The sequence below is a fragment of the Eretmochelys imbricata genome, chromosome 11 (assembly GCF_965152235.1).
Source record: "Eretmochelys imbricata isolate rEreImb1 chromosome 11, rEreImb1.hap1, whole genome shotgun sequence".
Taxonomy (NCBI): Eukaryota; Metazoa; Chordata; order Testudines; family Cheloniidae; genus Eretmochelys; species Eretmochelys imbricata.
This window is the reverse complement of record NC_135582.1, coordinates 20,389,019-20,401,930: the sequence shown is the minus strand read 5'-3', so window position 1 is coordinate 20,401,930 and position 12,912 is coordinate 20,389,019. Positions and strand designations below refer to the sequence as shown.

General features: G+C 43.7%; 1 protein-coding gene across 5 annotated transcripts in view; it reads right to left on the bottom strand.

Moving 5' to 3' along the window:
• SPOPL (speckle type BTB/POZ protein like) overlaps positions 1 to 11,682 on the bottom strand; it is a 60,377-nt gene extending 48,695 nt beyond the window's left edge. For 4 of the 5 annotated variants that reach the window (XM_077829419.1, XM_077829423.1, XM_077829422.1 and 1 more), the window contains exon 1: positions 11,463 to 11,682. The gene's annotated coding sequence lies outside the window, so the exon portion shown is untranslated. Of the gene's footprint in view, positions 1 to 1,741; positions 1,848 to 11,462 lie in introns of all 5 variants that reach the window. The other variant, XM_077829420.1, reaches the window with a different exon arrangement.
• Between the last annotated feature and the right edge of the window lie 1,230 nt (positions 11,683 to 12,912).

Below are 12,912 nucleotides of genomic sequence, written 5' to 3'. Positions count from 1 at the left end.
ACTCCAGATTTTTTCGCAAGAATTTGTTTGTTTTTAAAAAAAAACACAAAACAAAATGGTGTGACCTTATAAAAATCTTTAAAGACATACAAAAATGGAATGTAAACTTAAATATAACTTCTGAACAGGGTGGATAAAAACAGGTTTTTTAAAAAAGAAAGAAAAATCAGATTTTTAAAAAAATTTAAATCAGTTTAAGTTTAAATTAAATACAGGCTGATTTTTTTAAACTTATTGAAAATTAAAATAGAAATGGACTAATCCAAAAAAATGAAGTAATACATATTTGATGTCAAGTTTTAAAGGAAGAAGTCAAACCCCTGAGCTGCTGGCAGGCAGTGGCTAAGTACCTGGAACCAGAGTTTGTTGAAGTGCTAAATCTGTTTTAGATACCATTAGCCTTTTCTGCAGGCACAGAGAATATTTTCTTCCATTTCAGTTTACTCAACTATTTCAGTTCAATGACTAGTCCATTCAAAGTTAAGAAACTAAATGATTAAGCTGCAACCACACTGGAACACAGCCTTTAAACTTTTCGGGACAGAAACAGTCTTTTTATTATATGTTTGCACAGTGCCTAGCACAACGGGGTCCTCGGCTTTATCTCAATACAAAAGGAACAACTGGTGTACTGTCAACATCAAATGAACAATCTGTCTGCCCTGACAGCTGTCCATGTACAGAGTGACAATTTCTCTGCCTTGCCTGGCCCTTCAGTCCCCCTCATTATCCCAGAAATGTTCCCTAGCCATGATTCCCCTCCTCCCGTGCCCCAACGCTGTAAATCTTCAGCTAATGGTGGTTTACCAGCTGAAACCCTAACTCTGGAAAGAAGACATACGTGAGAGGGCATGACCAAGAGGTAAACAGTGCAGTCTCAGCCAGAGATCCTCTGCAGAAAAGGAGAGAGGGAAGGGGATATGGTGTCAGTAGTTCAGAGAGCGGATTCTCAGCCTGTAAACTATGGGTACATCTACACTAGAAAAAACAAAGGTGGCAATGAGTCTTAGAGCCTGGGTCAACTGATGCAGGCTTGTGCTACAGAGCTAAAAATAGCAGTGTAGACTTCCTGCTCAGGCTGGAGCCTGGGCTGTGAAACCCAGAGAGGAGGACGGGTCTCAAAGCTCGGGCTCAAGCATCAGCAGGAACACCTGTACTTCTATTTTTAGCCCCATAGCGTTAGCCTGAATCAGTTGACCCAGGCTTGGAGTCTCGCTGTTGCAGGGAATTTTTTTGTTGTGTAGAGGTTTGCCAACTGAGGCAGCAATCTGATCTGTCAGAATTGACAGAGCCCTAGTTGTGTCAGCATGTTGCATAATCAATTGAGCTGAGAGTTTACCTCTGTAAAAACGTTGGGTTAAATTGTATACCAGATGACAACCCACACCTCACATTGGTGTAGGGCAACCCAAGGATGGACGCAAAGACAAATGTTACACCAGTTGATGGTGGAAACACTCAGTTGTTGATATTTTGGTATATATGATGCTATTAACTGAAGCACAATTAATTGAGTGCTCTAGTGTAGACAAAGAGCAGAAACACTCAAAACTCCTGGCTTGGTTTTAACAAAACATAATTAGCTCATTGACAATGTCTGTTAAAAAGGATGCTTTTTAAAAAGTTTAACATGTTCTAACCCTTCACGAGCTCACAATTTACATTCCCTTGAACTATCCACTCCCCACTTCAATCCCATAAGAAATCCAACACCAAAAACAGGGAAGAACACACTGATTACCCCCAATGTATCTGAGGCAACTCAGTTTGGCAATCCTTCTGTCCAGGTAACCGGAATTCAATTTGTGTAGAGTACACTTGAAATCAACACAGCCTTGCCTCAGCCTCTGGAAAAACAGCACAGGAAAGGAAGTAGTATTGATAAATTAAAATAAAGGTCAAATTATCAAACTGTGCATCTAGTTAACATGCTTTACACCACTTTACTTTGGCCACTTCTGCAACAAAGTATTTTTACAGAAATACAGAAAGGTAGCTGTTCATTTTGACAGGAAAGTGTAAGTCACTTTTTGAGAGAAACAAGCCAGTACAGTGATGTAGATAAGTAACTCGATTCACTAATCTCGTAGAGTCAATCTTTCTATAACCTGTAGTAGCAATGAGTTTCTGAATCAGCAAAGAGAAATGCATTACACTACCTACTAAGTTTCCTAAGAGACACATGCCTACACAAATCCAAAGAACACTGGCAGTCAGTTAACAGATTACATAAAATAATTTACATACCTTATATCTTGTACATTTTTAAGAGACTTTTACCAGGTCACTGAACATAGGGTCTTTTGCTCTGTCAAATGTTCTCAAAAATAGGCAAACCAAGTTAAAAAAATTTTAAAAGTTTGCTCCCAAACTGAGCATAAAACTGCAGTTAAAAAAATTGCCAAAGTTACAAATAACTGAAAATGACCCCTAAAAATATCATCTTCCATTTTTGTGTGCAGTGTTATTGTAGCCGTGTCAGTCCCAGGATATTTGAGACACAAGGTGGGTGAGGTAATATCTTTTATTGGACCAACTTCTGTTGGTGACAGAAACAAGCCTTCAAGCTTACAGAGAGAGCCTGAAGAGCTTGAAAAGCTTGTCTCTCTCACCAACAAAAGTGAGTCCAAAAAAAGATGTTACCTAACCCACCTTGTCCCTAAAACTGAGACATTTCTTCATTATATACGCACAGCTTCACACTCTGCTTATATGCACATGCAAGCAAAGTACTAAAAAAAATCTACTAAGCTACAGTGAGTAGTCATCTTCTCAGGATGAAGAAAAATTTCTACCAAACTGAGGCTTTCATTTAAAAAATATTTCCAGCCTTTATGGTGCAAACATTACCTTCCAAACATGGATCAATGGAAATTAAAGCAGTGATGTCTGCCCCAATGTGTACACAACTAGCTGCGGCAGTGTGGCGTCACTGCCTCTGCTGAAGGGGACAGCCACTGCACAGGAAGTAAGGTGCCTTAAACGGACTGTTGTGAAAACAAAGTATTCTGGGAAACCCAGACAACTTAGCAATTGGATATGTGGGATAGGACGGGGGAAAGGAGACGAGAGAGGTTCCTGTCACTCCAACATGCAGAGGAGTCTCCTGGGGTGGCAGTGAAAGGATCCAACAAAAAGAACTTGCCACAGAATCATTCGTTGGGTGGGATTAATTATTTTTATTGCAGCAGTGCTTAAGGAGGACTCAAAGAAGGCAGAAGACACTTTGAAAGGCCTCTTATAAAGATATGGGGAAAAGAAAAAAATAGGAAACAAGTGGAACAATGGTCATACAGTGAAGCTGCCAAAGAAAAGGACCTCAGTCAGTGTAAAAACTGGAGAGGCATTCAACTGCTGTCCATCCCAATTAAAATATTTACATGCATCATTCTAGACAGAACAAAGAAAGCTGTAGATTCAAGGCTATGACAACAACAGGCAGGGCTGAACAGGAGAAATCATGCATAGTATGATATAGTATACTCAAATAGTATAGTATACTCAAATAGTAATCCTACATATCTCAGAACCGTTGATCAAATATCAGTCGCACTCTATGAATTTCATAGATTTCCAAAAAGCCTTTGACACAGTGGCTAGACATACCTTATGGAAGTAACTATGCCACTATGGAATTCCTCCAAAAATGACACTGATCATTCAGAGCTTCTATGAAAAATATGACACGTCAAGTAATACATAACAGCAAATCGACGAAGCCATTAGAAGTAACCACCAGAGTCAGACAAGGATGTCTTATGTCACCTAATTCAAGACCTTCATCTATTAGTAACGGATGGGGTACTGAGAAAACCACAGAACAACCGAGACAGATACAATGGACTTTCACAGAGAAGCCAGAAGACCTCGTCTTTGCAGATGACATCAATGTGATGTCCCATACCCACTGAGATAGGCAAGCTAAAACAAGTGATCTCCAGGCTTATGCACAACTAATAGGGCTGAATCAACACCAAGAAAACAAAAATGATGAGAATCAACACAACAAAAATCACCAATGGCACTTACTGGAATTGACATAGATGAGGTCTGTTATATTAATTCTGATAGACTATGGGCCCAAAGAGTCAAAAGTGTGAGCATGACCCTGAAACTGTAGTTTTAAACAGGGTTCAGGGTTTGGTAATAGAGACATCAATCTACTTAGAACCATAGAAACCACACTATTATTTTTTTAACCTTTTATTAAAGATACAGATAAAGGAAAACAGTTAAAGCATTTGAAATGAAAAATATTAAATAAGGTTTTCATTTTCTCTTTAGCTGGAGCGAGTTTTTAAAAAGAAACCCCTCTGGTCTGTCAGTCTCTTAGATCAGTGGTCCCCAACCTTTCTTGTAGAAATAGCATATTGCTATTCCCAGAAGACTGTGGAGGGCCCCAGACACCCCGCTGCCGAGAAGCGGCAACAGCAATAAGCGTCACTGCTGAAATGCCGCCGAGAAACAGCAACACTTCTCGGCAGCATTTCGGCACCGGGGTGTCCTGCGGGTGCACAAAAATGCCATGGCACCCGCGGGCACCACGTTGGGGACCCCTGTCTTAGATAGTATTAAAGATGGTAATAACTGTCCTTTTCTTTTCCCCAAAAAGAAGTTAGGGGAGATGGGCTGAAGTGGACATTTTTGCTGCTCCTGCTCAAGTCTGATCCTGTTTCCTAGAAGGCAAAACAAGACAAACACACAACAGGGGAAAGAAAAGAACAGCAGAGATGGAAAATGCAGCTTCTGTCTCTAGTGTTGACTCTCACTTGCAACTTTGCTGACTGAAAAAACACAAGCAGAGCACATAGTCTTATCAGCCACTCCCAAAGCAGGCAAACTTGCACCAATATCTGGCTGTTCAGGGCATTGCTTTTAGCTGTCTCTTTGGTCACAGGCTTACTGCAGTGTTGCAAAATATAGTCTCGGCCAATTGAGCCAGATTCTTATCAAACAGAAGGCAAAAGAATAGGAAAAAAGAAATAAGGTGGGAAAGAAAAAGAACACAGTAGGCAGGGAGGTTTGTGACAAAGTCTCACATCCTGGGATTTAGCCAGAGCCAGTGGAGATGTCATTGAGGTCCCTCGCTCTGGCCCAGATTGGTCAGGACATCTTTCAGAACTAGAACAAAGAAGGCCCGGGGTGGCAGTCACGATGGTGAAGCTTGCTCCTTCCCCTTCTCTTGTTTTTCAGTCAGCCAGAATTCACATCTGTCCCCAAAAATTCCCCTCTTAAGGATCTCAAAAGTGAGCGATGGGTGGAACATTCTTAATTATTTCAGCTACCAATTGGGCCTAATTTCCAACATACCAATTTTGGTTCATGGATTTCCAGTCCCCACTTTTCTTGTTTACCAGCCATTATTCTTAACACAGTCCTTGAATTATATCAGTAAACCTTTTCACTTGTACTAATTCAGTCTGTCTCCCCCCCTTTTCACCTTTTCCTTTCAACATTTATCATAGGTTATTAGAACACAAGAACAGCCATACTGGGTCAGACCAAAGGTCCATCTAGCCCAATATCCTGTCTTCTGACAGTGGCCAATGCCAGGTACCCCAGAGGGAATGAACAGAACAGGTAATCATCAAGCGATCCATCCCGTGTTGCCCATTACCAGCTTCTGGCAAAGAGAGGCTAGGGACTTGTCTACTTTATGAACTTTCACTTTTCACAGCTGAGCTCACAATTAGGATAAATTTGTAGGTTCAATTAGCACAACAGGTCTGACATCACGTCTTGGCAGCACTGTAAACAAAACATCTGGAACAGAAAGATATTAGAGCTAGAATAGGAAAAGCCAAACATGCCTTTGTAACCCTAAAGCCAATCTGGAGAAACAGAAATCTTGTCCTCCAAACTGAAGTTGAATATTTAATACCATTGTAAAAATCTGTTTTACTACAGGACACAAACTTGGAGGCTCATCAAGATGCTATGATCTAAACTCCCAATTTTTATAAGCGGCTGCCTTACACAATCCATAATATCAGACAGTTGAAGACAGAAAATTATGGAACAGAAATTGAGATAGCTAGGGCACACATGGAGGAAGGAACCAAACAATATAATAAGACAGGCACTGGACTAGAATTCCCAGGGCAAGAGGCAACAAGACAGACCAAGCACAACTTGGAAATGCACAACAGAAGTAGAACTGAACATCATTAAGATTACACGAGGAGAAGCTAGGACTGCATCAAGAGATCACAAAAAGCAGTAGTGAAGGCCGTAAGTTCCGAGTGGAATAAAGAGGTGTAAGTCAAGCACTTACTTAGAAGCTCCCATCATGCACTAGGATTCTACTGTGCTAGATGCTGTACAAACATATAACAAAGACAGTTCATGCCTCAAAGACCGTACAGTCCATGATGCATAACATCTTTAAAATGGGGTGTTAGACACCTGCTAGTCTGGCAGCCCTCCAAGCTGATGCTCAGTTTTGGGTAGAATGGGGTCTGGTGTAGGAGCGAATCTTTAGCCCCACCAACCCCCACTAGTGCCACACCAGCAGAAGACTCTTAATTTGAATGCAATCTGAATAAATTAATTTGAGGGGAGGGGGTAAATCCATCAATTTATTGTTGACACGACATCAGTAATTGATAGTGTGTGTGGAAGGGCAACATAATTGATTGGTGTGTGTGGGGCTGGGCAGGAATAGCAGGATGCAGAGTTCAGCCAGTGGAAAGCCACGGTCTAGAGCCCTGCAGCAACACTGGAATCCTGCAGGTCCAGCCAGATCCACTCCTATAATCACAGGAGCAGGTAAAATGTACTTTGCTGTGGATGGTATTGGGTGGGCAAAAAACCAAAAACTCACCAGAGGGCAGGAATTTGCAGAAAAACACTAAATCTCTCATCAGTTTGTCATAAATAGAATTTCAGCAATGTAAAGCAAGTTTGTTTGTTTTTTTTAAAATAAAGGTTTCAATACTTAAATTTAACCAAGGGATAGAAAGAGATGTGATATTATAACAGGAGTTAGTATTTTTACATGGTTTAAGCAAGATTTGTTTTATTCTTTTACTAGTAAAAAATGTGCCTGAATTCCTTTTATATATTAACTGACTATTTTTTTTGTAGCATGTGGGATTTGCGGGATCTAAGGTTTTTGCAGGTGGGAATGGGATAAACTTGCAAGAAACAATGCGGGAGTGGATATTGCAGGACAGAAGCAGGATTTAAAAAAATAGGCTGTGTCTACAATGGCACTTCCGTTGTTAAAACTTTTATCACTCGGTGGCGTGAAAAAACACACCCCTGAACGACAAAAGTTTTAACGATGGAAAGTGCTGGTGTGGACAGCTTCATCAGTGGGAGCTGTGCTCCCGCTGACAAAGCTACCGCCCCTCGTTGGAGGTGATTTTATTTTGTCACTGGGAGAATTCCCATCGATAAAGAGCAGCTTCACTGTGCACCTTACAATGGTGCAGCTACAGTGGCACAGCTGCACTGTTGTAAAGTGTTCAGTGTAGTCATAGTCCCACACAGGCCTCTACCAGGGTCTTCTGCCCATGTGGTGAGGGAGGGACTCAAGCAGCAGCAGAGGGCGTGGCTCTGGGCTCCATACGTTTTGATTGGCGATTAGACTTAATCCTTGCCTTCATGGGTGTTGGGTAAAATTCCCAAGTAATTTATATACATATGAATAAATGCATTTGTCTCTTTCATTTATATTTAGCTGCATATATAAAATTTTAAATAAGTTAAGAAGATACCCAGAAAGCAAAGAAGGATGGCTTAAAAAAAAAGACATTGATTCTTAAAAATACTCCGCAAAATCAGGGTATTTTACAAAAGCAATACTTAGTCTGACATTGCTTGCAATCAGTTACCTTAGTTTAACATCTAATGGCCTCAGTTAGAATGCCTTATTCTGGCAGAAAATCTTAACGTTATTGAAGTTTTGCCTAAGAATTTCCTTTCCCAAAAACGCATGAATGCTTCTCAATAGCATGATCCAGTCAGAGAGTGCTACTAGAGGAAAAGCCATCCCAAATCTACTTCTGACCAGTACAGTGGAAAAAACAGAATGGGAAAATGATGAGGAATCTTGGTACTTGTAACTTGTGTTATTATATAGAGCCCATCACCATAGCATCTGAGCACCTAGAACTCACTATGGTAAGAAACAGTTTCAGAATACAAAGTTCTGCAAGGGTGCAGGATGTAAAAAGAAAAGTGAAGTACAATACAAAAAGGCTGAGGTTTTAAAAAAGCTTGTAGCTCAAACAGGAGACAAAAAACAAAACAAAACAAAAACAAGCAAGTCAGTAGAAAGAGAAATCATCAACTTAAACATTACTCAAAACTGAATCGAACGCTTATTATTTCAATAAACAAAACATTTGAAAAAATATTTTTAAAACATTTACTTTGTGCATTTGACAGTAACTGGTTTAACTATTTTCCCTGCATAAGTCAGTTTCTTTTATTTGCAGCTCAGAAAGTTCAGATACTCATAAAACCACAAAAATTAGCAAAGGGATTTACTTAACTGAAATTACTTTTATTGAATTTTCTGAAAATAACTAGCCTTCAAGCTGATATCCCTCTAAGAACTGTAATCAGTATGTATTGACTTTTAAAAGACAGACAAGCTTTTCCTATTTTTAATAATCAGGAGATTTTTGCCATTGTTTCTTCTTTTTTTTTTGCTGGCATATAAATTTATGGATAGCTACCGACAGGTTTAATTGACCATGATCTTCATGGATAATCATGCATATGGCCCTACTTGAATTGCAGGATGATTATCAAAAAATTGCAGCTGAGTTGTAGACAAGAGATGGAAAATTGTGGAAAAGTAATAATGAACCTTATTATTTGCGGTAATAAAGTCCGTTATTACTTTTCTGCACTTTTCCACTGTCGGCAACCTGGGGCTGAGAGTGGGGGCTCCCGCTGTTGGCAGCCCACGGCTGAGAGCGGGGTGCCCCGGGTCTCCCACCATCATAACTGCAGTGGAAGCCTAATATTGCAGAATCTACAATTTCTGCAATATCACAAGTTAAATAAGGCCTTGATTATGTAACTAAAAATTCAACAAGTTACATACTCTGAAATCAATTATTAGTTGTTGAAATTAAAATCTGGTAGAAGTCTGTTTAATGGCTGTTCAGTGTGGCACGAAGACCAAAGAAGAATATTTCTGGATATTTTAAAAATATGTCAACTTGAGATCTAGTCAGTTTCAAAGGACTGAGTCAGAAGTAGTTTCAGATACTATACTTGTCCCTGCAGTGTTTTGTGGTTTTACAAATATTATTTTAAAATGTTTCTCTTTCCCCTATGGCTGTCTGAAAGATCCACACAAAGGGAAAAACGACTATGCAGCAGAAACAGTCATACAAACACGCTGTTAAATGCAAAGAATAAATCAAGAATTAGAGAAAAAAATGCATTTCCCTACTCTCAGGTATAGGACTCCTAGGAGTTAGCTGTAAGAACATTAAGTAAATTTCAGACATCTGTGTGATTTCTAAATTTCCTGTGCCCCCTTAACATGCTCACCCTGTTTTATTCCTTCAGAAGAGTTAAGTAAAACAGATTGCTTTCCAGAATTATGAAAATAGGAACAAATCAATCTCAGAAAAGCCTTTAGAAATAGATGGTTTTGTCTGAAAACTTTAACTAAAAAAGCTCCATGTTATCCCACATGATACCTCAACTTCAATTCCAGCACCAGAAGAATTCCTTTGTACTGTTCAAACCACATGAAACACTGACTGCATAATTTATTCTGCAGAAGTGTTATAAAGAGTAGGAAAGAACCAGCTTAGATATCAGATCCCACATTGACTTTGCATGGCTGACAGCTAGAAACTCCATCTTTTGTTTCATGTAAACACATTTAATTTGAAAGCCACTGACCCTCAAACATCAGACAAATGATTTTTTTTTTAAATTAACCCTTGGATACGTATGGATGAACACCACCATATAAGAGCTAGGCATTAATAGGAATAAAAATATAAATACTCTTGCAGAGCAAAACTGTACTTTAAAAGTAAACTAAGCTATCATGTTTCAGAGTAGCAGCCGTGTTAGTCTGTATTCGTAAAAAGAAAAGGAGTACTTGTGACACCTTAGAGACTATCCAATTTATTTGAGCATAAGCTTTCGTGAGCTACAGCTCACTTCATCGGATGCATTCAGTGGAAAATACAGTGGGGAGATTTATATACACAGAGAAAATGAAACAATGGGTGTTACCATACACACTGTAAGGAGAGTGATCACTTAAGATGAGCTAATACCAGGGGGGGGTGGGGGGGGTGAGGTGAGGGCTGGCAGAGAAAACCTTATGTAGTGATAGTCAAGGTGGGCCATTTCCACAGTTGACAAGAATGTCTGAGGAATTTTCTCAGATGCCCTCCCCCCCAGGGCTCTACCTTGTAGGTTAATGATCAGGGTGATACAAGTTGTTTTGGGGGTAAGGAAGGACGCAGACCAGTGCTTTCTACAGTCACTATTCATTAAAAAAATTCCCAAAATTAACTCATCTGTTAGAATAGAACTCATTCACCGAATAGCTGATGCAGCACTCAGGTGCACAAGTATCAAGAGCTCAGCAAAAGGATCCAAGGAACCTTCCTGCCCTGTTTCCAAGCTACTACCCCAATGTGAACAGAAGCTCCACATTTGAAACAAGGAGTCCACAGTCATCATTGCCTATTCAGGCCCCTAGATAAGAGGGGAAAAGGGTTGGGTATGTGATAGATTACAAGCAAAAGGAAATGTAAGAGGTGTCTGAGGAAAAGCCAGAAGACCCTCTCCCCCGTGCTTTCCTTGGGGGACGTGTAAGGGATGGAAAAAGTAGGTGAACGGGGGGACACTGACCCTTCTCTATGACTCTACCCTGCATCACCCCCCAGATAAGCTGAACTCCACACGCTTTCCTTGCACAATCCCCCCATCCTGGGGAGCAGCTGCTAGGGGAAGGGGAGTGGAGTCCCAGCCAGTGTGCAGGACTGGGGGCAAGGCCTCCTCACTCCCCTGCCTGGGAGTCAGTGTTGGGATGAGGGAGGAGAGAGGGAAGGAGGGCACAGGCCCTGCACCCTACCCCTCTGGGGTCCAGCGTGCCAGGCCTCGCTATGAGAGAAGGGCCGAGATCGCGGCCCCTCCGCTGGGGCCTGGGGGCGGGACGGGGACAGTCAGAGCTCGCTGCCGCAGGAGCGCTGTCGCGGTGAGGAAGGCTGCGGTCTCCGGGAGGGGGCGGTGCGTAGACCTGCCCCCGGCAGTCCCGGGCACGCCCCAGCGGAGGGGCGCGGAGAGCCACTGGCCCGGGACGCGGGGCCTCCCTACTGCCTGCGGAGCCCGTGTGCCCCGGCGGCCCGAGCGCAGGGGGGGGTGGGGAGGGGGCGGGCGACAGAGCCCGGGCTGCTAGCAAAAACCAAGGGCGGAGACCCCCCACCTCCCGGGTGCAGACTGAGGATCCCTGGGGCTCGGGAACTTACCGGAGCGCGGCGCGGGCTAAGCGGCTCGGCGGCGGGTCTCATGCTGGCGGGCGGTCACTGGTGCCCGGTGGGAGGGGGGAGCGGCGAGGCAGGGCGGTCACGGAGCCACATTTCCGCCCCCTCACAACCTTCCTTGCTACAAGCGCCGGGGACGAAGCCCAGACCCCCCGCCCCAACCCACCCCTGCCCGACACCTCTCGGCTCCCGTACAGCCCCAGCCGCCTCACTTCCGGGCAGGGAGGGGGTCACGTTGCGTGCAGGGATGATCTCACATCCGGGTTCTCGCGGGGACGGGCGCTGCCACGTGCTGCGCAGGCGAGGGCTCTGCTCCCCTCCCCGCGCGCGCTGCGCCCGCCAGTGTAACGGCGGCGCCAGAGCCCGCAACGCGGCGTCCGCCCCGGGCCCGCAGGTGTGACGAGCGGGGGCTTTGTCACGAGCCTGGGGGTCGCGTTGCCTCTCGGGTTGGGGCGGTCTCTGCCCGGTTTCCTTGGCAACGCTGCCTAGGAAACCCAGTCAGAGCCGGGCATGCCCTGCCAGCCAGACGGCAGGAGAGGGGCCGGCCCAACGCGCCTGGTGCCGCTTGGCGATTCTCCAGCCCCTGAGCTTTGTCCCACCCGAACACAGCCCGCCTGTTACGGCCTTCACGCTCTGTGGCTGAGGCCATGTCCAGACAGCCGGCACCCCGCTCCCGTAACATCCACGGGGTGGGCAGCGTTGTGTCTCGGGGGCGCCTACCACTCAGCTTCCCGCTCGGGCCCACCAGCCTCAGCTCGCTGAGGGGCCCCTCCCCAGCCACAGGCGCTGGGGACTGCTTGTAATGCCCACTGAGCGTCAGTCCATGCAGGAGGTGACCTGTAATTTGAAGGCTCCTTAGCAAGACCCGGAGGCGCCCAGACCTCTCAAAAGTGCCACCTTAGAGAGGGTCGTTTTTACACACTGTGGGTTAGCAAACACCAGAATTAAGGTTTCCCCTGTGACCTTAGCTCTGCCCCCTTGTGCAGACAGCCTTGAGTAATGAGATTATTCTGGTTTTTTCCTGCATGAGTAACTGGAGGATTTGAATGCAAGATCTTCCGCTCCACAGCGCAGGCCCCTGGGTGTTAGTCTGAGGCTGATACCTGACCCTGCTCCTAGAGGGGAATACTGTCATATTAGAGACGTGTTCTAGTCCCAGCTCTGCGTGTAGTAAACCAGGCATAAGCTTTTAATTTGACCAGCCCAGGCTTTAATTTGATCAATTTTTCACACTGTAAAGGCTGCATGCCTAGTCTACAATAGACCTTTAGAGCACATTAGTTAACATCGCACCTTTAAATCCTAGTCAAGTTAAGGTCTGTGATGAGTAATACGAGTTGTGAGCTACACCAAAATATTAACAGCAGACAATAGAAGAGGTGAGACTACAATCTAGAGGCTCCTGGCTGTTAATACAGTGCACCTTCCCCCAAAC